The 26,876-nt window shown below is 41.2% G+C and overlaps 1 protein-coding gene across 1 annotated transcript in view; it reads right to left on the reverse strand.

The window, feature by feature from the left end:
* LOC112250046 (transcription regulator protein BACH2) overlaps positions 1-25,139 on the reverse strand; it is a 100,966-nt gene extending 75,827 nt beyond the window's left edge. Inside the window, exon 1 of the mRNA XM_024419877.2 lies at positions 24,872-25,139. The gene's annotated coding sequence lies outside the window, so the exon portion shown is untranslated. The remainder of the gene's footprint in view (positions 1-24,871) is intronic.
* Positions 25,140-26,876: the final 1,737 nt, after the last annotated feature.

Here is a 26,876-nt window from a genome sequence, read left to right on the forward strand (position 1 = left end):
AGATGTGTCGGTTACTTGAACTCTGTGAAGCATTTATTTGGGCTGCAATCTGAGGTGCAGTTAACTCTAATGAACTTATCCTCTGCGGCAGAGGTAACTCTGGGTCTTCCTTTCCTGTGGCGGTCCTCATGAGAGCCAGCTTCATTATAGCTCTTGATGTTTTTTCGACTACACTTGAAGAAACTTTCAAATTTCTTGACATTTTCCAGATTGACTGACCTTCATGTCTTAAAGTAATGATGGACTGTAATTTATCTTTGCTTGTTTGAGCTGTTCATACCATAATATGGACTTGGTATTTTACCAAATAGGGCTATCTTCTGTATACCACCCCTAACTTGTCACAACACAACTGACTGGCTCAAACTCATTAACAATAAAGAAATTACACAAATTCACTTTTAACAAGGCACACCTGTTAATTGAGATGCATTCCAGGTGACTACGTCATGAAGCTGGTTGAGAGAATGCAAAGAGTGTGCAAAGCTGTTATCGGGGCAAAGGGTGGCTACTTTGAAGAATCTCAAATATAAAATATATTTAGATTTGTTTAACACTGTTTTAGTTACTACATGATTCTATATGTGTTATTTCACAGTTTCGATGTCTTCACTTTTATTCTATAATGTAGAAAATGTTTTTACAAATTAAGAAAAACCCTTGAGTAGGAATCATGAGTAGGTGTGTCCAAACGTCTGACTGGTACTGTATATGGCCACATAATTATAGGATGACTTGGGAGAATCTGCAACAGACCGCGCACCTCAGTATCAGAAGTAAAAATACAGCCAGACTGGCCTGCTACAGTGCCTTTCTAGACCTTATAAACTGTCCAGACTAGACCCACAACTGATCCAAATAGAATGACACATTCAAAACAATAATAATACAATTGTTATACAATAACACAATAATTAATTGCATTGTGGTGTGGTAGGTCTAGGTAGGATAATTGTACTGTTCTTAAACAAGATCAATAGGGGAGCTTTTTTAGCTGCGTATGTCTCATGTCTTCATTGTTCTATCATGCGTGATGATGCACCTGGCCTCCCCGCTGCCTATCAGATATTCCTATTTGCGCTTGTGGATTTATATGGAATATTTAGTGCATCAAATCTGGGACCGAGAGACTTAAAAATAGCTTCAATCTCAAGGCCATCAGACTGTTAAACAGCCATCACTAACACAGAGAGGATACAGACTTGAAATACATCCACAGGTACACCTCCAATTGACTCAAATGATATCAATTAGCCTATCAGAAGTTTCTAAAGCCATGACATAATTTTATGAAATTTTCCAAGCTGTTTAAAGACACAGTCAATTTACACGGAACCCAAACCGGCTGCGCACGTGCGCCATTGTGCAGAAATGTATTTTGTCCCTCCACACCAAACGCAATCACGACACGCAGGTTAAAATATCAAAACAAACTCTGAACCAATTACATTAATTTGGGGACAGGTCGAAAAGCATTAAACATTTAATGGCAATTTAGCGTGCTAGCTTGCACTTACTTGCTAGCTAATTTGTCCTATTTAGCTAGCTTGCTGTTGCTAGCTAATTTGTCCTAGGACCAAATAATTTCTAGTCATCTCTCCTCCTTCCAGGCTTTTTCTTCTCTTGACTTTATATTGCAATTGGCAACTTTCACAAATTAGGTGCATTACCGCCACTGACCTTGTTCGTCTTTCAGTCACCCACGTGGGTATAACCAATGAGGAGATGGCACGTGGGTACCTGCTTCTATAAACCAACAAGGAGATGGGAGAGGCAGGATTTGCAGCGCAAACTGAGTCACAAATAGAACTGACTTCTATTTTAGCCCTTGGCAACACAGACGCTCGTTGGCGCACGCGAGCAATGTGGGTGCAATAATTGAATAATATAGATTTCTACATTTATTTTGCAACGCTTGCTCATGGCGCGAATGTAAACTTCTGACCTAATGGAATTGTGATACAGTGAATTATAAGTAAAATAATCTGTCTGTAAACAATTGTTGGAAAAATTACTTGTCTTGTGCACAAAGTAGATGTCCTAACCGACTTGCCAAAACTATAGTTTGTTAACAAGAAATTTGTGGAGTGGTTGAAAAACGAGTTTTAATGACTCCAACCTAAGTGTATGTAAACTTCCAACTTCAACTGTATTTATATGTATATATTCTTATTCTATTTGTTTACTTAGATGTGTGTGTATTAGGTAGTTGTTGGCTTTCAGCCAATCAGCATTCAGGGCTGGAACCACCCAGGTTATAATAAAAGTTAACGCGCGGAAAAGCGTAGAGCATAAGGGAAGAACCAAATCACCTTGATGTAGGGGAGGTGCATGCAAGCGGAGACAAAATAGGGAACGTAAACCAGGGAGAAAAACACACTACCCTCCCCTGTGGCCAATAAAAAAACAAAACCCTCCCCACACAACCTTTCCCAGTCAATTTCGAATGGTCCCTAAGAATTCCAGCATTCATGGATTAGCGTTTTCCATCAGATCAGTAGGGGGTGGCAGCCATTAATAATTACATCTCTCTCTCACTCACTCACTCACTCACTCACTCACTCACTCACTCACTCACTCACTCACTCACTCACTCACTCACTCAAACAAAGACCAAAACCATAATCAGATGATTGTGGATAGACTGCCAGGTTACATCAAGGATGAAAGCTTTTGCAAAATCTAATATTTGAAGTGTGAACATATTTGTTCATGCATCATTGTGTGTGTATGGAAATATAATTTCACATGGGAACCGGTGCAGTACAGGTGCATCAAAGCTGGGACCGAGAGACTGAAAAACAGCTTCTATCTCAAGGCCATCAGACTGTTAAACAGCCACCACTAACATTGAGTGGCTACTGCCAACACACTGTCAATGACACTGACTCTACTCCAGCCACTTTAATCATGGGAATTGATGGGAAATGATGTAAATATATCACTAGCCACTTTAAACAATGCTACCTTATATAATGTTACTTACCCTACATTGTTCATCTCATATGCATACGTTGATACTGTATTCTATATCATCGACTGCATCCTTATGTAATACATGTATCACTAGCCACTTTAACTATGCCACTTGGTTTACATACTTATCTCATATGTATATACTGTACTCGATATCATCTACTGTATCTTGCCTATGCTGCTCTGTACCATCACTCATTCATATATCCTTATGTACATATTCTTTATCCCCTTACACTGTGTATGACAGTAGTTTTTTTGGAATTGTTAGTTAGATTACTTGCTCGTTATTACTGCATTGTCGGAACTAGAAGCACAAGCATTTCGCTACACTCGCATTAACATCTGCTAACCATGTGTATGTGACAAATAAAATTTGATTTGATTTGATTTGATTTGATTTGATTTGAACACGTTACTGACACATTTCTCAAGTGTAAATGATAAAAACATGTTGATACAATGTTGAGAGGTATCCTAATTACATATTATACACAGTTCTAGCCTGGTGCCAAATAAGGATCCACAAAGCATTTAGCTATGATATGCATTAAGATGAGTGGCTGTGAAGGTCAAGGAGCAGATTATCCTGTTTAGAAAAGGGGTGGGATATAGTGGGGATATGGTAATTTCACTCCCACAAACTAAAGACCATTTATCAGTAGGGGATGAACAGCATGTGTTCCAATTGGCAGTGTGTGGCTGATTGTTTGCACTGTTTTTTTTGTGTGCTATATTTGTAGTGCTATATACCTATACCGATATTCCATCACTTATCCCTAACATATGTTCATTTTGAACTCGACTGGGACTCGAGGGCGAGTAAAGGGGGTCAGGTGGGGGTGTTGGTGAAGGGAGAGAGGGGCAGCCAATAGGCTTGCAGCAGTCTCAAGTCTCGATCAATGAGGGGGTGGGGAACGGAGACAGATAAACAAGGAGAAGGCAAGAGAGAGAGAAAGAGGGGGGTGGAGGGAGGGAGGGGTGGACTCTTCACCAACCGTGGCGGGAGAGATTGGTTGGGAAGTCGCTGACTCAGGCAGGGTTCACTCGGTTCAGCTAGTAAAGAAGTGACCTGCTTCGAGTGCATTCCAATGCTCCACCTCACCTTCCCGCCCTCCCGCCCAAAGTCTCTTCTCAGGGGGATTCCTGGAGCTTCTGGGGCTTCTGGGGCTGCTCTCTCTCTCTCTGCTCTCCACTGGTGTGTCAATATTTCCAGACGGACTGCCAGTGGAGTGGCTGTGGTCTTATTCAGTGTAGCGTGTTCACTGCACATTGAGGAGGAGGGGAGGAAGGCCACATTACCGCCTGCCTTGTCCCTAACAAAAACATCCTGAGGGTCCCAGTCATTCATCTCACCACAGTAAATGAGCCTTGTGCTGGTGGACAATTCCTTCAGTAACCCAACACTGGAAAATAGGGTGTTTTTTCTCTTTGTAAAATGTTCCCATTCAGCCACGGTTAGAAATGTTGTACCACACCAAAATAATCATGGCAGCCAGACAAGCCAGTCGGTAGTTTATGCAGATTAATACACCCTGCCTGAAGCAATGCAGAATCTGGCCAGGGCGCCATCTGCCTCAGCTTTTGCTAATCACCTAAGCCAGATGGGTTAGCAGATCTTTGAGGAAGGTTGTTTTCCTGCACAATAAATGTGGGCATCACCGGTCCACTATCTAGGGTGCCTACAGAAATTAATTATTGCTTTTGTTCTCCTCTGTCTCTTTTAAAATGTAAATAATTTCAAGAGTGTTTGATTGAGCCATTTCAAGTGACACGGCTGCTGAGACTATATGTAGGATCTTCATTTGAACCAGTTTGCTATAGTAGAAATCAAATCCTGCAGCGACAGGAAATGTGCATTTTTATGTGGATTATAATTAATGGACATTTTTGTAGGGGTTGCTGCATTTTTCATAAGGGGAAATCTAGTCTAAATTTCAGTGGAAAGTACAAACTTCAGAAGCCTTTTTCAACCTCAGATAAACTACAAGTTTTACATTTCCTGCATTTCAGGAAAGTTCTCCTGCAACAGGTTGATCAAATGAAGATCTTACATCTGTACACACACTGCTACTTAAAGCTTCACTAATAGGAAAAAGTAGTGCCTCTGAAGGTCAAAGAGTGATTGATTTCAAACGTTGATTTTGAGATTAGTCCAGAGTCCATACAGCAGCCAGCAGGAACGGAGCTAATAACCAGCAGGCCCTTCCTCCAAACATTCATCAAGCTGCTTTGCCAATTCATAGAGAGTACATTCTGAATGAACGGCACTTTAACTGTGAAATACGAATATCAACACGTCTGTTCTGTTCATGATTTCATTGGGCTTTTTCAATGTCAGGGTGGTTATTCAGGTCTGCTGCACAGCCCACTTCACTCACCTGATAAAGCTCCAAATTAAGCCAATGCCAGGTGAAAGCCAAAGCAAAAACCTGCCTCACAGCCAGACTGCTGGTCTAAGCTTTCTAGGAAGAGGATGAGGATAGGTTTATTTATCTTCTTTGGGCATCAATGTGCTATAAGAATATATGCAATGAAGATGAGAAATAATGAGATGCTGGAATATGGTTATTTTCAACCACCTAGCTGAGATATCTAATCTAACCCCTACTGCGGGTTGTTGTGATTCTGCATGCAGATAGACAGGCTGTGAATTCTTCAATTTCACAGTACTGATTTATTGACATGGTCAGTTCACTGTCCAAGATTCTGTTCTATTTCTCCTCAGCTCATGATCATGATCAGTACTAGTGGTAAGAGGACGTAGGATCTGCTGATCTACTGCTGTAGATAGGTTGTGCATTCCTGAGCTTGGTAGCCTACTGCAATTACTGCGAAAAGAGGCTGAAGTAAACTATGTCCGAGACAATGGTGAGAGGTTGAAGGTGAGGAGAGAGTAGGATACTAATATATTCCAAGGAGATTGCTAAAGTGGTCTACCACGGCAATTGCCCCAAATAATGGTTTCCATGGCAATCAGACATAAAGATCCAGGGTTACAAACCTCTAGTCCAGAAATGAACTAGATGAACAACTTCCCACTTCCATATTATGGGACATTTTAATGCATTTGTCTTTCTTCATTTAGTGTCGTAAAATAAGCAAATTTCAATTTGCTGAGAAAAAGGCTTCCTCTGTCGGCTGTTTTCCATTCCTTTCACAGTACTTCTGTTCCCATGATTTGTGGCGGGAGTCCAAGAGTTCCAAGAAATGTTTTCCCAAGGGTATCCTTTCAGCCCTCAGTCTCCAGAACTCAGAAGGAATTTATATGCATCAACAGAGGTCTTCGGCTTACGAGAACGCGCTTCCTTAAGATAACATAAGAGCTAAAAACTCTAAACCCCAAAGGGAGGGAGACTTTATTTTTCATTAATCTTAGCATGTTTTCTTTTTTTCTTTTTTGTACAAGATCTTTAGTCTAAGTAAAGAGTTCTACTGTTGTTGGTTTAGAAGCAACACTCAGATCTGTGCTCGTTTTAATAAAATAAGCAACAGAAAGAGATCCTATCTTTTGGCCTTCAGGCAGTTTTGAATTGACATTCAGCAGAGCATTAAAAATGCACTCACCACATTGTGTTGGTATCTAATGGAGTATTATACCAGAACGATCAATATAAGACAAAAAGGGATGGTGCAGTAAAAGCACAAATAAAAGCAACAGGGAACCAATAAGGGAGACAGAAACAGATTCCACAACCAAGTAGTAGCCCTACTTCTCACTACGGTACATTCATCTCAGATGGTATGCACCGATACTGTAGCAGCCAAGCAAGCCTGAGTAAGGCTACACTCCCAGGCAGCGTCCCAAATGGCAGTAGTGCACTATAATGTATAGGGAATAGGGTGCCATTTGGGAGTCAGCCTCAGTCGTGTCACAGTGGGGAAAGTGAATCAGCCACACAGAACAGTAGCTCCCCAGGCCTTGCTGTGGCACCTAACCATCCTGCACCCGACTGTTCCCTCCCAGACCATCGCCTGTGTGTCCCTTCCTGACCGGCGCTGGCAGCTGGCACCGACCTTGTCATCTCCACCCAGAGAGAGGCCACCTTGCCAGGTGTTACAACACACACTGTAATGAGACTGTCCAGGTCACAGCACTCTGTTCAGGGAATGTGTTTATGGAACATGTCATCCCATCCCCCAACAAAAACATACACACACACACATCCCCCTTCCCCAAAACACGTGTAAATATTGGACTATACTCTGTGTCTTCATGTATTATACTTATGCTAAAATCTTTATTCCATTCTACTGAGCCATTTACTTTATGTTCCTATTCTTATATTTTCTTATTTATTACTGTTGTTCGATTGTCGAGGAACCTGCAAGTAAGCATTTAGATTGACAGTGTATACCACGTGGATCCTGTACATATGACAAATAAAACGTGAAACTTGAAACACACGACCGGGTTTGAGCAGAGCCACAGGGTCCACGGGGGTCAGAGGGACAGCTCAGTCCAGACCAACCAATGCCTGCCCTGTTCAGAGAGGCTGCTCTATCAGGTAAGGATCCAGGTCACAAACACACTGCTGGGAAAGTGGCTTCTCGCATACTAGCTGACACTACAAAGTGCATTCTGTGTGGAAATGTGATCTGTTTGCACATTCTCTTGTAGACATTTCCTCTGTTTGCTGGTTACAATCTATATGCATACTATTTCCTTGTCCTGAGGGTCTTGGATAACATTGCATTCAACAAATGTTTTGCTTTTCTATACATTTAGGCTACTACGTCACCATAGCAGAATTCTGCTGGGATTTGATCTGTCAACCTACAATGTCCATCAGTCTATGAATATTACACAAAAATGCATTTGATAATAACCATACACAGCTTTGGAGCACATAACTACCCCTACATCAAATCACCATATAGCTGCTACACGTGCATCACTGCAACGCTAAATGCCTGAGTGACATGCCAAAAACATATCTGTCTGCAGGGCAGTGAACTCAAAACATGCTGGTGTCAGGGGAATCACTCTAACAGCAGGTACACACAACAACCCAATGGAAAAGGAATGCAAGCCCTGACAGTGGAACATAAAGCAACCCAATCTGATCATGCAGATTAGTAGGCCAAACTTTCAACTGAAACTTGCCTCTGTGTGTTTTTGTCGTCTGTGGTGGTTAGCCTAGTACAATGTCCTGTCTTGTCCGATGCGTGACTGTGATTCCGGGACGAGATGGCAGGGAGCTGGACGCTTCTCCCCTCCCCTCTGGCCCTGCCAGCAGTGTATTAAAATAAATCTGTGCACACGTCCCACCCCGGCATGTTCACCAGACATTACCTTATACAAGGCTGGCTCCAGTGCATTCCTCTGTCTCCCTTAGCCTGTGAGCAGCTTTTAGCCCCCCCCTCCGGTTCCCCCTAGCAGCCCCCCACCTCGGTCGGTGTGGTTGTTTCTCTCACATGACTCAACAAAACTCTGGATCTTGAGCGGGCTGTCCGGAGCCTTTCCCAGGAGGGAGGGGAAGAATGACTTTGTGGAAGGGACCTGGAGCTCTGCCCTTGACTTGGCTCAAATTACCCGCTTGTCATGCTTTGATGGATTTGGCTACAAATAACAGAAAGCGGGGCCCATGACAGGTTGATGAATGAACCCAGTGGTCCCCCCATGATAACTGGCCGCCTGGCCGCCTAGCTTCCCCCCGCGCCATGCAGGGTCTCCGGGAGCACCCGCTCAGCTCGGAACAAACATGTTCTAATGACGAGCACAGATCAGAGTGCTGAGCGTATTCCAACAACAAACGTCCCCCTTTCTCCAACAGAGGAGAGAACTGAAAGATCGAGGGAGGGAGGGAGGGAGGGGAGAGAAAGGGGAATGGGGGGCAGCCGAGGATCAGACTGAATGCAGGACGAGCCAAAGTGAGTGGGAATTCCTGTGCTTTCACTCACCCTCCCATTCTCCCCTCCAACACACATTCCCCCTCCAAAACAGGGCAGTAAAGTCAGAGCCAGCCTCTAGACAAGGAGGATCATTATCCAACCCAAACACACACAGGCAGACAGGCAGGCAGGCAGGCCAGGCAGGCAGGCAGGCCAGTAGACTTTTCCTGGGCTCTGATAGAGAACTTAAGCCACCCCAATCAGGGCCATCTATCAGACCACAATTTTAAGTGTGAGGAGTAGCAGGCGGCCCTAGTTCCGATCAGGAGACTGTTATGTGCTGCTAATGCAATAAGGAAAGGCCCGACATGGGGCTCCTTGAAATGATTTTGTAGCTGTTTACCATTTGTTTAGCTTCTGAGGTCTGTACGGTTGTTCCAGACTGCTATCTGGTTCCTATCTGGAACCTTTTAGTACAGATAGTGAAAGTGCTGGTAGAAGTACCGGCTGTTAGTGCGCTGGTGAAACAAGTTGTATTTTCAACTTTGCAACAGGTCTGTCTCAGATGTTGGCTTCACCTTGAGAACGCATGCACGCACGCACGCATAAACACACACACACTCACAAGATGTATTGTTGTGGGGAGGTTCCACCTCATCTTGCCTCACAGGTCAGGCTTCCCGAGAGCGTCCCAAAATATCCTCCTCACCACAAAAGACCAAAATGGCGATACGCGATACAAGAGTAGTGTTAAAAATAGGCCTCTCCCTGGTGGATAAGGGCATTTTTTACGACCTCCACGCTGTGCTGTTAGTTTACACCCTCGTGATGGTGACTATATGATGTAGCTTAGGGAGATCGGCTGGTACACAGAGTGCACACCAGAAAAGATGCTGAAAAACAACCACTGGAAACTGTCTGTCTGATGAGAGGCTCGGTTTCCATTGAGAACAACAAGAACCTAACGTTCTCACAAATACCTTTGTCTCGCTGCTACAAAGTGTTCCACAATCTAAATGGGGCTAACATGATCTGTGAGGTATAGAGAACTCCTCTGAAAAGACATGGGATTCTGTCTTTTCAGATAGTGGTACTGTTTTTTTGTTATTTTTAATGTCAGTGCTGCTACTACACATGACATCTTACCATGTTGAGGATCATCAAAACATTACATCATACCAGAACAAACCCAGGGAGATATAAAGACTTTGAAAGTGTGGTTTACTGCACATCAATCAATGCCTTCTGAAAAGAAGGGAAAACAGAAGGAGAGAGAAGCCCTGGAAGCCATTTGTTTTGTCAAGGCATTCGAGGAAGAGTTGATTCAATAGACCAGATGTCTGAATCACACTCCGAAGGTAGTCTACTTTCAAGTTTATTCTCCAACCCATAACCAACGAGCACTGAGTCATGTTATAGTATGAGCCATTTCTTCTGCGCGCCAAGGAAATATGAAAAAAGTGATTTTGTTACGCTCTTAGTTTTAAAAGAGGAAATGTAGTGTTTCCATCCATATTGTCTCTCTGGGTTTATTTAGAAATGTCCAGATTTTTCCTGTTCAAGCTTCTGTGTAAAAGTGTTTTTTTTCTTCTCAATTATGAAATGACATTATTGTAACTAAAAGTATTCCTGCTTATTATGAACAACTAAAACCTAACTTAAAGTACTTTCTAGAGAAAAGTGGGTCCTTCTAAAATTGAAGTTGGTAATGAAATGCATTTTGTTCTTCTACAATTGATTGATTCAAATACATTCCAGATTTATAATGGGCATCATTTCTCCCACTCAGTGTCATAAGTGCATGCAACATGCCTCAGAGTGACAAGAACAATGGCCTCTTTCACTGCCTTCCCCATGCACGATGAGAAGAGGTGCACCATGGGAGCCAGACAGGCAGACTGCTGCTTGTACAGTGCATATGGATACTTCTGAGACATTTAAGGAATCCAAGCGACAGCCTAATGTCACTTTGCACTTGTATGATATGGTTAAATTACTCAAAAAGAGGTTGCTTTGCAAGATAGGCATCATGGAATAGGCCTAAGTCCTTGAACACAACAAACGTCAACGGTTTCTAAACTTTTTCATCAGGACTTTTGGGTTGAGACTGTGACTGACAAGTTTAGAAGCCAGGCCTCGCCAGGCACTAGCATTTACCCTGAGCGTGTCTTAGCCATGTTACATAGCATCCTGCCTGCCCTGCATGTGGTCCGGGGCTAAGCACACTTATGAGTTGTACTCCTACTATGATGGCATTAGCTACAGGATTAGTTCTAAGCCACAAACCTTGGCTCTGAGACTAACAGTAGCGAGACACAGGAAGCCATTGTGCTACTAATAGTCCAATAATAAAGAGGGGATATGAGCCTTGACTCTATATGCATACATTGCACACTGAAGACCGTTCATAAAGGGATTGAGCAGTCACACTTTGCCATTAACAAGTCATAAGTTCCCCTTTTTTCAAAACATATGTTCAATGGGATCTTATATCAGGATTTAAATATTAAAATGGGGGGGAATTGGTTAAAGTAGAAAAAGCTGTGATTTATAAGAGCAGACGCATGTGCTGTTAACAGCTTAGAATCGTTAATAAAGATTTACAATTAGCATGGAGGGAAGAAACACGAACACATTTTTGTTTCTGGTAATAGTTTCTACATAAATTTGGCTACAGACAAAATTCTAGCATCTGCAGGGGAGGAAAGTCACGAAAACAAGCTTCATTTCCTTTGCAAATTGTTTTTGTATATGTCTTCACTTTTATATATGTATTCACTGAACTCTGTCAACGAACACTTCACAACACAGTTCAACATGGGGAGGAATTCCTAGAGACCACAAGAAGTTTGTGGCTCAAGGTCTTTCCTCACAGCTCTACCGTAAACCAAAGATCCATGAATTACGTTTAGATAGACCTGTCTAATTTATTCCGTGTTTCTTCTGATATGGTTCATTTAGAATATGAACAAGTAAAAATACGTACTGATGAATAGGACTTTATGAACACAATGCTACTAGATAACTGGTCAATTCAACATAGTTGGTAGACGTTATCGTCAAAGCATCGATAACATTTAGTCTTCACACATTGTGACCACAAAAACGCTTTGCTGTAAAACATAAGAACATCATCCTTGACAACATAAATGGTACTTTGACAACAAAAGTAAACACAGAGTGATTAACAAGGCAAGTACTTACAGGTTTGTCTTCCATGGTGATAGTGATCAGTATCAAGTCATTCACCAGCAGCAGTTTCTCTACAACACCAGTCAGACCACTATGTAAAGGTGTTATGCCAGTCATTTGATTGGCAGCTCAGGGGTCTGTCGTGTGGGCTTCCCCAAAGACAGGAAAGCTCTCATGTATCTCACAAACACACAAACACACACACACACACACACACACACACACACACACACACACACACACACACACACACACACACACACACACACACACACACACACACACACACACACACACACAACACACACACACACACACACACACACACACACACACACACTCCTCGCAGTAGAATTTCCCATTGGCGTATGGCCCAGACCAATAACAAAACCTGCCACCAAGTATGTATGATGTCAATCTAACCATCCATCTTATCACAACTGAAATAAAACATGTCAAACTCAAACGCACGTATGTGCATACGTAGTGATGTTACACCATAATTTCCCCTTCAAACCAAAATCTTATAAAAGCTGTACCATCATCACGTTATATTAACAAACGATCTGAACTGCTAACAGTTTTAATGTTGACGTCCCCCAACGAGGCTTGAAAGTATATGCACTCACTTCCTGTAAGTCGCTCTGGAGAAAAGTGTCTGCTAAATTTCAAAAATGTCAAATATAAATCAAATTGAAGATTTGAATCAGCTTGTAAACTGCCTCTATAAAGTGCAACATTGTTGACTGTGCGTGATGATCAAACCACTGAACCAAGAAAGGTGATTAAGGCTGGAAACTTATCCGCAATATGACATAGTATGCTGGGGCTCAGACGTCACTGGATTGATAGCAATTTCTTGATGAATCACACTAACTATGCAATGCTACACAGATCCTCATGTGAAGTAACTTGTATTCTAGATAAAACATATTGTCCATGCACACATTCAAATACGCAGAAGACATTATGGTCAGGATAAACCCATGTAGAGAACCTGTAAAGTAAAAGTGCAGCATGTGCACAGTGTACACATTATGATACTTACCCTGTTCAATCAGATGACAATGAGAAGTATGAATTGAATAAGAGAGTGCTAAGCTAACCTAAAAGTGCATGCTAAGCATAATGAGGACCAATTCGCTTCCTCCCCTCCAGAGATAGTCTCTGTGTTAGAGATGAAAGGGATATGACGCTACAGTAATCCATCTAAATGTCAGCTACTAAAGCCATTCATGCAGGCAGCACTATCGATCCAAATACTATTGATCCAAAGATCCATGAGTTACGTTTAGATAGACCTGTCTAATTCAGTGTTTCTTCTGATATGGTCCATAAACTAGGCAACTGGTCATGTACATTTTTAACATCACATTTAGAATATGAACAAGTAAAAACATGTGCTGATGAATATGACTTTAAGAACACAGCACAATACTGGTACTGGTCAATTCAACATAGTCTGTAGATGTTATTGTCACAGTAGCAATGAAATGCTACTTCATCTCTTGGTGATGGAAAAGCCGCGGCAAGTGGAGCTATTGTCTGGAGAATAAGTGTGGGAAAAATGCAAGTACTATTGACATGGCCATAGATACAAACCATTTACAATTTATCATACTACAAAATGATCAAGTGAATTGATCCAGTATTATTCTATTTGGATGGTAATCTGAGTTTTTTCACTAGAAATTACAATGTATGATTGTGGTATAAAACATACTTTTTGTATTTTGTTGGTTGTCATTGTCTTTCTTCCATAGAGTCAATAGCAGAACTCAAGATAGAGACAAGCATGGATTCTACATATGTAGGATCTTAAATTGAACTAATTTGCTACAGCGGGAAAATAATCCTGCAGCAATAAGAAAAGGGAATTATTATGTGGATTATAATTAATGAACAAGCAAACCCCAGAAATTATCTGTGACCTTTATGCACATAGAGAACATACAATAGAGCTCAATAAACAAAATACACGTCATTCCAACACACTTCTGCAATATTGCCACCTGTCTATCAAACCATAGAAGAAAAATAATGCTGCAGTAGTTAAAAAAAAAAAAATCTATCTATATAAAAACACATGTACTGCAGTTGTAGGTGATTAGAAATGTGTGACTATTAAATGACTAAAAATACTATATTTATTTGTGTAAAGCATGATTTCGTGAATACAAAGTGTAGAACATCAAGTTCAACAACAAGTTCTAGAGACATGGCTTTAGATAACGGAATGACAATTGAGTTAAAGAAGATGGCCAAAAGTAAACGTCAAAGCTTAGATGTTGATCTTTGTAACATCCTTCAACATTCTTCCAGGAAAAACCTTTATCATCTAAAACCTACATTTACACGTATCTGCCAAAAACAAGGAAATGCCAACATAAAGTGTCTTAATAGGGCGTTGGTCCACCAAGAGCCGCCAGAACAGCTTTAATGTTCCTTGGCATTGATTCTACAAGTGTCTGGAACTCTATTGGAGGGATGTGACACTATTCTTCCACAATAAATTCCATCATTTGATATTTTGTTGATGGTTGTGGAAAATGCTGTCTCAGGCAACATTCCAGAATCTCCCATAAGTGTTCAATTGGGTTGAGATCTGGTGACTAACACACACCCACTTTAAACCCCCTTTGCTCCTTTGAAACCCCTCTTTAAAAGACACTGAGATCTCTTCTTCTAGCCATGGTAGCCAAAATGAAGGGCAACTGGGCATTTCTATTCATGACCCTAAGCATGATGGGATATTAATTGCTTAATTAACTCAGGAACCAAACCTGTGTGGAAGCACATGCTTTCAATACAATTTTTATCCCTTATTTACTTAAGTGTTTCCTTTATTTTGGCAGTTACCTGTATATCCCCTTGGGATTTAAGGTCAACTTCAAGGACATTCAAAAGGAGAAAAAACAAATGAAGACTTTATTTGTATATATACTGAGTTTACAAAACATTAAGAACACAAAACATTCTTTCCATGACATAGGCTGACCAGGTGAAATCTATGATCCTAATCAATGTCACTTGTTAAATCCAATTCAAGTCAAGTCAAACAGCTGTATGAAGGGTTTGAGACAGGTTAAAGAAGTATTTTTAAGCCATGAGACAATTTAGACATGGATTGTCTATGTGTGCCATTCAGAGGGTGAATGGCCAAGATAAAAGATGTACAGTAAGTGCTTTTGAATGGGGTATGGTAGTAGGTGCCAGGTGCACTGGTTTGTGTCAAGAACTGCAACGCTGCTGGGTTTTTCACACTCAACAGTTTCCCGTGTGTATTAAAAATGGTCCACCACCCAAAGGACCTCCAGCCAACTTGACACAACTGTAGAAAGCAATGGATTCAACCTGAGCCAGCATCCCTGGGGGGAGGGTGCAACTCAATATTAGGAAGGTGTTCCTTATTATTCAGTACTTTTTCCCCCCTTTTTTCCCCCAAATTCGTGATTACGATCTTGTCTTATCGCTGCAACTCCCCAACGGGCTCGGGAGAGGCGAAGGTCAAGTCATGCGTCCTCCAAAACATGACCTGCCAAACCACGCTTCTTAACACCTGCCCGCTTAACCCGAAAGCCAGCAGCACCAATGTGTTGGAGGAAACACTGTTCAACTGACGACCGAAGTCAGCCTGCAGGCGACCGGCCCGCCACAAGGAGTCGTTAGAGCACGATGAGCCAAGTACAGCCCCCCCGGCCAAACCCTCCCCTAACTCGTCACGGCCGGTAATGGCACAGCCTGGGATCGAACCCCAGGGTGTATTGACACGGCAACACTGGGAAGGTGTTCTTAATGTTTTGTGCACTCACTGTATCTTTCCACTCTATGGGGTTGGAATAATACTGTGAAATTGTGAAAATAATGATAATGCCCCGTTAGTGTAGGAGCTGTTTGAAAAGACCAAATGAAATTTCAGCCTGTTTTGGTAAGATGGCGTTTTGGCCTGCCTGGGGACATCTATTGGTTAATAAACCAAGAAGACCACTCCCCGACAGTCCTAGCATAATTTTTGCTTGAGAAATGGCTCTTTGCTAAGAATCTATTTTTGTTTCTTTTTGACCATTTTAATAGAAAACAATCATAGTAAGGTACTTAATTGTTAACAAAAAATGATTTATTTGCTGCATTGGACCATTAAATTTTGTTCTCTTTTGAAAAAACATGCACCATTTCGAGAGGTAAATATTCATATGTAATAACTTGCAGAATTGTAATAGTACATTGTTGTTTAATCTTTTTCTTGATTGGAGAGTTAAATGTTTTGTTCAGAATTGTCAAGCCCTGACCATAGAGAGCCCTTGACTAGAGGGTATTCTAGTTTAGAATTTCTATGTTGTGTTCTAATTTATATTTTCTATGTTGGTGTTTTTGTAAGATTCCCAATTAGAGGCAGCTGGTAATCGTTGTCTCTAATTGGGAATCATATTTAAGTAGCTATTTTTCCCACCTGTGTTTGTGGGATGTTTTGTGTTTGTGCATGTGCAACACTTAGTCATGTTTCGTTGTTCGTTTATTGTTTTTGCTTTAAGTTTCACTTTTGAAATAAATATGTGGAACTCAACATCCGCTGCGCCTTGGTCCCGTTCTTACGACAACCGTGACAAGAATGTGTTTTTCTTTGCAACACTTGTTATTTTTTTAAATCAAGTACAAGACACAATGAGCTAAGCCATAACACAAAGCCTCTCAACCAATGGCAGCCTATTCTGTGGTGGAGAGAGAGCAGCAACCCCAAGACAAATCCTGTTGAGCTGGCAGTGAGCCAACTGGTTTACAGTATTTCAACAGGAAGTGGGCACTACGCCCCTGCTCCTCCACGCCCACCTTTTCCTCCACCCCTCCCTCCTCCCAACCACCTGTGCAAGTCTCACAGGATGCAGATCCCCAACCCCCCACTCTCACAAACACTAGCTACATCAACAGATATACCAAAAACCACGCTACCAAGGTGTTTGGGTAGTTTTACACTCCACAACTTCGGCAGTGATGGTTTTAATGAAAATATTATTCTGAATTTCCTGGAATTTGTGTTGTGACTTTAATTAATGACCGTTTGAATGATACACATTTCAAACTGTTCTTGAATAACTGACAGTAACTGTATGATCATAAGTATGAAATGTTTCTACAGTACATTCTTCCTTGCAGCTTGTATAACTGCAGGGGGAAATCAATGAAATAGCCTACACATGAAAACAAATAAAGAAAGGTTGCAGAAAGTTGATTTCTAGATAATCATTATTACATCCTGCCTTGTTTATCCTGACTCTGGAGAAAGGGCCTCATTATTATTAATACAGTGTTCATCATCAGATACAGATGTTGGAGCGCTGTGTTTACATCCCCTCACATACACACAGGGAATGTTTTGTTTTTGGCGGGCAATTCTGATGTGCAAAGCAGTACAAATAAATCCATCTAGCAGGAATGGTGACCTTTGCCATAGCCAGTGTTACCTTAGAGTTCACAGTACTGGCTGACTGGCCATGTACCTGGCAGACAGACAACAACAGCCCACCACAGGGTCATCTCCTGCCACAGGGGTCACCCCTTCTTTCCTTCCTCACTCCCTCCCTCCCTCCCTCTCCCTCTCTCTCCCTCGCTAAAACAATGACCTCACTCCTCTTACCAATCCACTGATTGTTTTAAATACCTTCCAATCTCGAGTGCTTGACAGACTGCTGCTCCTTTATCCCATAGACTAAGGAGAAACATGTGAAAAGAGGGAAAACAAAATGACCTTGGCAGGAATTGTCGGGCCCTCTAGCGAGCCTGGAAGTCGAGTTCATTCAGGCTTTCAACCAATATTGTTTTAAATGACTGAAAACAATGACAAAACCTTTGTAATTTAATAAGGCTCAGAGAGAGAGAGGGAGAGCGCGCAAGCACACAGGAAAAATATCCACATTTTTGCAGAATAATTTTTGTTGGCAGAAATGAGAGGAATGGGATGATGAAAAGGGTTGCCAAGGTGAAGGAAGTGAAGGAATACCTCAACACCTAATACCGTATCTCTGGTGAAATGAAGATGATGTAAATATTGACATCTGTGGATATTGATGATATTCAGCCTGTGGACTAATCATTTTTTTATTTATTTTGCCACTCTATTGCATCACTCAAATTCAATTTTACATATATATATATTGATATTTTTCACATTTACACTTTTAACATTTACTATAGCGTAATAACCAACATCAGAGCATTCATCTGTCTCTGTGTCAAATTTTCTGTTACAATTTTTCCATTCAAAATGTCATGTTTTCCACCTCTGTGTTGATCATCCATGCAGACAGAGAGTGCATCCAGGTTATATTAAGACAGAGCATGATGTTGACATGCAGAAGCTCTGTGACTCATGTATGCCGACCAAAGCCACAGTGACACGAATGTGAGTGAGTGCATACTCCCTCGCAGGGTTGTGTAGGCACTGCACAGAGATAGAGCTCAACTCTGCTTAAAGCTCACAAATGAGCTTTTTGGCACACTGTCATCGACAAGCTGTAGATTTCGCTGCACAACAATAAGTCCTGTAATGCTGAAGACTAATAGAACAAAAGAGATTGTCACAGACATAAGAGTAAGGATATGGCCTCAGACTGGAAAGGAAGACAACAGAAGAGCATTCTTGTGTCAGGCAGTGGGCTAACAGAATCAGACAGAGATAGAGGGTAAGCTTTACAAATAGAGTAAGTAGGCTGCCAGACTCATGCTTTCAAACTAGTTAAGAGAAAAGTAGGAGCAGAGTAAAACAAGTAGTGAATGAGGATGCATGAAGTAAGTTAGAGACAGGCTGATGAGTGACTAAGAGAATATGTCTAGATACTGTAAAAAGGGACTGTTGAGGCCCTTTGTTCCACTAGGAGCTGAAGGGATTAAGTCAAGTAAGGTTAAAGTACAGTAAGGATTAAGTCATGTATGGATTGAGTACAGTAAGGATTAAGTCAAGTAAGGATTAAGTACAGTAAGTGGGTGGGTGGGTTTGGTAATAGGAGGTTGACTGGGTTGGATATGTGAGTGGTCGGTCATTGGTCAGAGGGGCTCTGGTTCCTTTCCACATGTAATTCAGCAGCTGCAGAGGGAAAACGCTGACAGGCGGGATGGGAGTGGCTGTAGCTGTAACTAGGAGGAGATTACTTATACTATCTACTGAGTTCCCAATCAGGTAAACCCTGCCACACAAAATCCAGTTTTCTCCACCTGGAATTTGCTGCAAAACAGGTCTAATATGATAAGGTGTGTAACATGCATGTCATCACCACTATGGGAGCAGGGCCCCCCAGAGAGTAGACGCAACACCTGGAACCGAACTGGGTGCTTTGCTTTGCTCTAAATATGGAAAAGGCATCTTAGAAACTCAAAGAAACTTTTAGGAAATGAAAGAAAATGCAGACAGGGGTTTGTTGACTAAATTGCAACTACTCCCAAGACACACTGGGTAATTTGATTTTTTGCCCTTTTGGCCCTCCCAAGACACACTGGTTCTGGTAAAGAATCAATACCATCGGCTGCCTGCCTGCCTGCCTGGTGCATGTTGGACTGTAAATGTGCTGCGGTTGAGACAGTCGGACATATAGGCACAGCTGAGGCTCTTGATGTGGTTCCTATGCCCCAATTTTCCCTGTCAACTACAGAAAAAAAGACTTTTATTACATACGTCTCCCAAGTCCTCTGATGCTTAAGAGACGAGGACCACACACAGTGGCAGGGCTGATGACACTGGGTTATAAATGCTATCACTACACAGGTCTGAGGGTATGCTTCACATCTACAAGTGGATCTAGAAAAGTGGTTTCATTTAAATTGAACTGGACAGGAAATGCTACATTGAGGTATTGACTTCCCATTTAATAAGCACACTGGTATCCCATCACCAATAAATTGTAACAACAACAATTGTGAAGATAAAACAACAGTGTTTGGAGCTGACAGGAACTTTAAATAAGTCATTTGGCATGATATTCATGCCTTTGCCCTTAGATAAGAGCTGATCATTGAGTCTCTTTAGAGTGACACTTGAGGCTGAGAGCACTGAAATCACACTCCTTGACATCATATTTTCTCACCACAGAGAGAGAGAGCACTCCTGTGCTGGTGTATTTTGTGTGAGGGACTCACCGTGTCCAAACGGCAGCTGCGCTGGCTTTACCACGCTCACGTCTCATACTCCTGCAGAGCTCTATATGCTTCACACAGGAAACCAGAGGATCCAACAACGTAAGGAGGACACCTCCAAGCACACAGCACCTCCAAGCACACAGCACCTCCAAGCACACAGCCGAGCCAAGCACAGCTTTTAAACAGGGAGTTTACTGCAATGTGATCTGAAAGGCCTCAGTACTACAATGATTCACTTCAATGGATGTCTACTCGTTTACACAATTAGTGCTTCCTTCGGTGACATGGTACTGCCAAGATAGTGACTAACTCACACTTCCTATAGGCCCCCCACCTTCCCTGTTGTTTTAACTTCAACCCAATTCAGACGAGATGTGAGTAACTTAGTTTGTTGAAATCCATTTTGAACAATTAAAAAGTAATGAATGACCACAGGATGGGTTCCCAATGAGCATTGAGTTAACTGTCTGCGTGGGCCAGCCTCTTCAAGGCCTGAGGCCACATGGTGGGGTCACTCTCAGTCACTCTCAGCTTGGCATACTACAGCAGATCACAGATAGTCTGATGACGCAGTCACCGGGGTGATTTAGGAGTCTTGATAATCTCACACAGGCAGTATAAAATCTCCAACCAAAACAGAGCAATCAGTATCGTGCCTGTAGCGTTTTGTGTGTGATAGCTTTTTGGCACTCTGTCTCTCTTCACACAGTGAAGTGAAGGGAACACAGTGAGAGGCAGGCAGGGCAGACGGAGGTGGGTCTGGCACGATAATGAAGTCTGATTTCACATGGTGAGTGATAATGGCAGTAAGCATCACTGCCCTGGATAGTGGAGAGGAGGAACGAAACACCCAGGAGAGAGAGAGAGAGAAAAGAGAAAGAGAGAAAAGAGAGCGAGAGAGAGATAAAAGAGAGGAGCAATGAAACCCAGGAGAGAGAGAGAGAAAAGAGAGCGAGAGAGAGATAAAAGAGAGGAGCAATGAAACACCCAGGAGAGAGAGAGAGATAAAAGAGAGATAACAGAGAGGGAGAGAAAATAAAGAGAGAGAGAAAAGAGAGAGAAAAGAGAGAGCGAGAGAAGAGAGAGAGAGGTAAAAGAGAGAGAAAAGAGAGAAAGGGATAAAAGAGAGAGCAATAAAAGAGGAGGAAAGAAACCCAGGAGAGAGAGAGATGGATAGAGATAAAAGAGAGAGAGAGAGATAAAAGAGAGAAAGAAAAGAGAGAGATAAAAGAGAGAAAGAAAAGAGAGCAATAAAAGAGAGAGTGAGAGAAAATAGAAAGATCACAATAAAAGAGAGAGAGAAAAGAGAGGGGAGAATGACTGAGATTGGACAGGGAGGGAAAAAAACAAAAGCCCTAGGTCTGAGTTGCAGGATCTTAGATTTCTCCCAGCAACGCAGTCCCATCTATGGCTCCCACTGGCTGGGGCCCAGTCAAACATGCCTTTGTGCTGACGTGGGAGAACTCTGGGAACATGTTTTTTTCTACTCAAGGCTGTGATTAGAGATGTGAGTTTTCGCTGGTAAGGGTAACTCAAATGCCTGGAGGGGTGCAAACGATCCCTTAATGATGCCAAAAACAAAGGTGCATGTGTGAAGACTTTCTCATGACAGATGAATTATATTGCCTTTTGATTGTTACCTCATAAAAACAACCTATTTATTTTCCAACATACAGTTCCTTTCCTTCAGGTGTACATGAATCTACATAATATCTAGACGCCACAATGCATCAAAACATAGGTTGTTTGATGTACTGATTATTCGACAATAGTCATGAAAAGTAGTGGTATTCTTAGTCATAACCCCCTGACAAAAGTGCGATTTCATGAATCATTGGTCGTGCCCGAATACCCATCCTAGCATACTACATACTTAAACTGCATAGTGATTTCGTCGTTTGATCTAGTAGAATTCTATCATATTTTCCGACTCCGTGTCTGACAACCGCTGACAATCAGATACATTGACCCGCTGTACCAAAATGAACGATTTGCGTGAGTCAACACAATGTGGCATTAGCTGGCGCATTCGGAGTACTATTTTCATAGTTTCGTAACACTTTATTTTTTCGCATACTATTTAGTATGCTAGTATGGGTATTCGGATACAGTCAGTAAATTTGGAGGGCTCTCTTAGCTTAACTCAGAGAACCATAACATGTTTCCATTGGTTGTTTTAATTACATTTAATAACCCCAATTGCTGTTGTAAGTGACTTACAGCGTCTGCTAAATGACTCAAATGTGAAATGTAAATAATATTGTCATAAGGTATGTTTTTTCTAATAGTTTTGTCTTACTGTAGGTAATAGAAGTAACTGAATCTCCTAAAAAATAATAAGAATGCAATGGATTTAAAACCAAAACAACCTTATACAGAAATGAAATGTTCCAACCATATCAAATGTATCTTCGGCTGTATCGAAATAGGTTATATGATAGATGTTGTAGATATTGCATCATATGCTACTGTGTCCAGCCAAGAGATTCACTGTCAACATTGCCTCGAGTTATAGATTCAGATTAATCGGGAAAGTGAAGCATACAATACACTGACTAAATAAGTGAAAGCATGCACAATGTAGCCTAGGTCTACCGAAGATAAAGGCAGGAGCATATAGAACAATGGCGTCATATCTGCAGCAGATGATTACGCACATGCTATAAATTGCTATATTGATTGATACAATGCGCATCAATGACACCTATGTGAAAGAGGAATAGTTTAAAAATATGTATTTTTCTATTGATGTTGCTTGGTTCAAGAACAGGATCAATTGAATTAAATTAGATACACCTATATGCTGTAATAGTGTTATAATGAAGCGTTGAGACATTTAATGGACAACTTGTTTTTAGAATGCCATGCATGAGTCCAAATCATGAATCATCACTTAAAAATATCTTCGATGCGCACACTCATAGCACAATCAGCCACCGTTGTGATTTTATGGCATCAGCAGTTCTAGATCACTAGACAAAGGAATGTCTAGGTGCGCATTGTCATTCCAGTGTCCTAGGCACTATATACAAACTGCTGTATCACTGCATTAAAATGTCAGTATCACTCGAAGCGCAACGCATATTTTTCAGAGATCCTCTCACTGTGTACAACACACGGAGGAAGTTAGATTATGATTTCGTTTTTTTAGGCTATTGTATTGTGTCATACTTTTAAGTTTGGAAATAGCCAAAGCATGACGCATTGCATTCCCAGATAGGCTTGTGCGGCGTGGAGAGAACACACTCGGGTGACACATTCTTATTACATTACAGTATCGCGCAGCAAACGTGGTCGCAGCCTATGCAGAGCAGGTGTGTAGCCTATAGTAGCCTAACGCACGAATGATAGCCGCTTTCGGTCGGTGATTTCAAGATGAGGACAAAGCCGCCAAGTCACTGTACCAATACGCCTATCACCACCGTCAATAAAACTTAAACAAAAACACTGAATATGAATAAAGAAATTATGGGAAATAGGCGAAATATGTATAATGCCAACAATTCCTTCCACATTGTTGCCAATACAAAGTGAGCAAAGACAAAGCACGAGGACGTCTGTGCGTAAAGGCGCAGCCTTTGTTTACAGCAGGTAGGCTATCGTTTCTCCATCCACATTGCTGTAGGATATGGACTATTGTAGACACATGTAACGTCAATTTAACTTGAGTTATGTCGGACTATGTAAATATGGAGAGGGGGATCACATTCCCCCGGTTTCATGGAAATATGTGTTCTGGTTCTTTAAATGGCACAATCGAGCCAATTGAATTGGCTGCTAAACCAAATAAGGCTCGCAGTCCTTACACAGCAAAGGTTTATTGTGGATTAATTGGGGATTGTGTAGTGTAATGGCTAATCGTTTTTACATGGGTGCAGTTCAGTCAATTGCACAATCGAACAAATTGCTTTCATTACTCAAAAGCAGCACATTGTGCTGTTTAAATGTGAGAGAATATTTTTCAAGTTTGAGAGGAGTAAAAACTAGGTTTTAAGAACAATCTGCTTCGTCGCAGGAGCACATGGGGTAGCTTAATATATTATATAATTAGTAGATAGCATAATAATATCTTACTAGGTCAACTAATCATAATCATTAGCCTATTATAATCCTAATTATAGTAATCTTTAATGTGTAGGCTATGCTCATTTCAAGTTTAATTACATTGAAAAATGTAAATCTAGTCCGAATGAATTCATGATGAAAGCCATGGAGTGAATTAAGGGGGGAACTCGGACGGGCGGTCTTTGTCTTTGCCATGACCCCTTAATAGGTCAAGGCCTTTGCAAGTGACAGCTTCTTTTCTCTCAGAGAAAACAAGAGCCATGCCTGACACCGACCCTCACACCGACGCGCCTTCTCTTCCTCTGGGATAGCAATGCATTTTGCAGTTGCAAAGCATTAAAATCGGAGGGAGTGCACACTATACTGACTCCGATCATAACAGGATGTGGTAGCCTTACGTTTCACTCTTAAACAGGGAGTATTCACACTCCAAACAAATAGCTACAACCAGACGAAACATCTGAGGCACACCGCCAAGCATTAGAGATTAAGGCATGTATTAATTGGGAGACATAGCTTCGAACTCCAAGCATTAACAGCCGACTCACCGTACAAGTTAAGAACTCCATTCGCCGTTATAAACATATGATAGTCTACTCGAGCACTGCACAGGAATTAAATAATTAATCCATTCGATAACACATTCCAGTAAATTTGTTGACATATGCATGCAGCTCACCTTTTAACTTTCGCTTTTTTTCTTGTAATCCAGCCCTTTTGTCCGTTTAACAATTTTTTCTTCTTCACATGATGACTTCCTTGCAGTTTCCTAAAGCCCCCGGCTGCAGGGAGAAAACATTTGCTTTACACTATTCGTTTATTTCTTTTTTATAAAAATTACGTTTTCTAGTTATAAAAATGGTTATTGTTCTTCTTCAGCAAATGTCAGTGTGTGTGACGATTTTGCGCAGCGTGCTGCTCAGTCTCCGCTGTTTGTTACACTCGAATGGAACGCCTACTCCCAACTGCTACATTGTTGACATTCGGCCACTGACGTCATTCTATCCCTCATTCACAACATTACGCCGTGCAGATTGCGTTGGTGCCCCGGGCAGTAGCCACATACTCAAAAAAATGTCCTCAGTTGAGGTTTGTGAATAGCTATGGTGAGTACGCACAGCGCGACCCTCCATCTATTTGTTCAGCAGCCCCTGTCTGTATGAGCAGTTGGCAGTTGTACATTGGACTAATGAAACGAATCTACCAGGCATTTAACGAACATGCACAAAGCTGCAATGATGGGCATATAGTTACTGTTCCAAATATATATGTGTGTGTGTGTGTGTTTACTGATATCCACATAGTCAAAGACACTGAAATAGGCCTACATGGATATTTCAATACATACTAAATAAAACATTCAAGTTGAAATAATGAGTGAAATTCAGCACAATATTTACATTTAGGAGACTAACTTATGTTGATTAGTTTGCATAGGTAGGGTATAAGCAACTTTTTCTAGCCTCTCTCTGTCTTTGCCTGTGGAATAAATATATATTGTTTAACAAAAGATGATATTAAAACCAAACACCCCCCCCCCCTTTGAACTTAATACAATACTTAGAATTATAATGAAACAAATACATAAATATAGTTTTTCGGTTGAGTTTTCCTTTAAGACTGCAGAACTGGCAGTGTACAAGCTGAATGTTTAACTGCAGAGACAATATATTTTGTCTTTAAAAAAAATTGTACTTGACACATACCAAAAGCACAAACATGCATTTAAATGACTACAAAAATGACTATAAACATGATACATTATCGGTCATGAAGTGACTCAATGTCTTTCATGTGGCAAATAAACAAACTTGAAGGGAGCGTTGCAACCAACATACGAAATGAGTACCTTTTGCATCTCTTCAATATGTTAAGTAGAAATAATGCACCAAAATTGTAAAAGCCTGTTATATGAAGTGAAGATCCCTTTAATATAGATCACTTGGAGCATTCAATAAATCTGATATTCAATATTAATAAAGACTTGCTAAAGTGCCAAAATTCAGCATTCATGCACCCTCTGTGACTTCTAGGAAGATGTTAACCCACTAACCCTGAAAAATCCCTAAAGTTTTCATCATCATTGTAAATCCATAGTTATTTCACTGCTTTGACAGTCATTTCTGAAGATGATTATTTATTTCATGTGATTAGGGATTCATTTATGTCTGTCCCTCATTTTAAGGTCAACCCTGTCACACGAACTCTCCTTTTAATATGGTGTAACTATTCTTTTTAAAATATTTAATTCAAAAGAAATATTGAACATCTAACCATCAAATCACAGTGTAAAAACAAGTCAGCTGGTTCTACTTTGTTTGGCAATTTTCTGATGTTTTGCGGAGAAAAACTGAGTGGATCGAGCGTAACACGTCAACCCCGTTACCCATAGATAGATAGAAAGGCAATAAATGTTGAACAATTTTTTTGTTTGTTGTGTAAATCTTGTATTCAATTGCCCCTCGCTGTTGCACACCACAAGCTTCCATTCCCCGTCACAAGGGGACTCATGGCTGATTTAACTAGTAATTACCAGTTGGAGGACCATTCAAGTGGATTTTTCCCAGATGTGGTAAATTCCCACTTCCCACTTGGTTACAAACGCACCATAACACTGCTAACCAATACCATACTCTTCTCTGTATACATCAATGAGGTCGCTCTTGCTGCTGGTGAGTCTCTGA

The sequence above is a fragment of the Oncorhynchus tshawytscha genome, linkage group LG05 (assembly GCF_018296145.1).
Source record: "Oncorhynchus tshawytscha isolate Ot180627B linkage group LG05, Otsh_v2.0, whole genome shotgun sequence".
Lineage (NCBI taxonomy): Eukaryota > Metazoa > Chordata > Actinopteri > Salmoniformes > Salmonidae > Oncorhynchus > Oncorhynchus tshawytscha.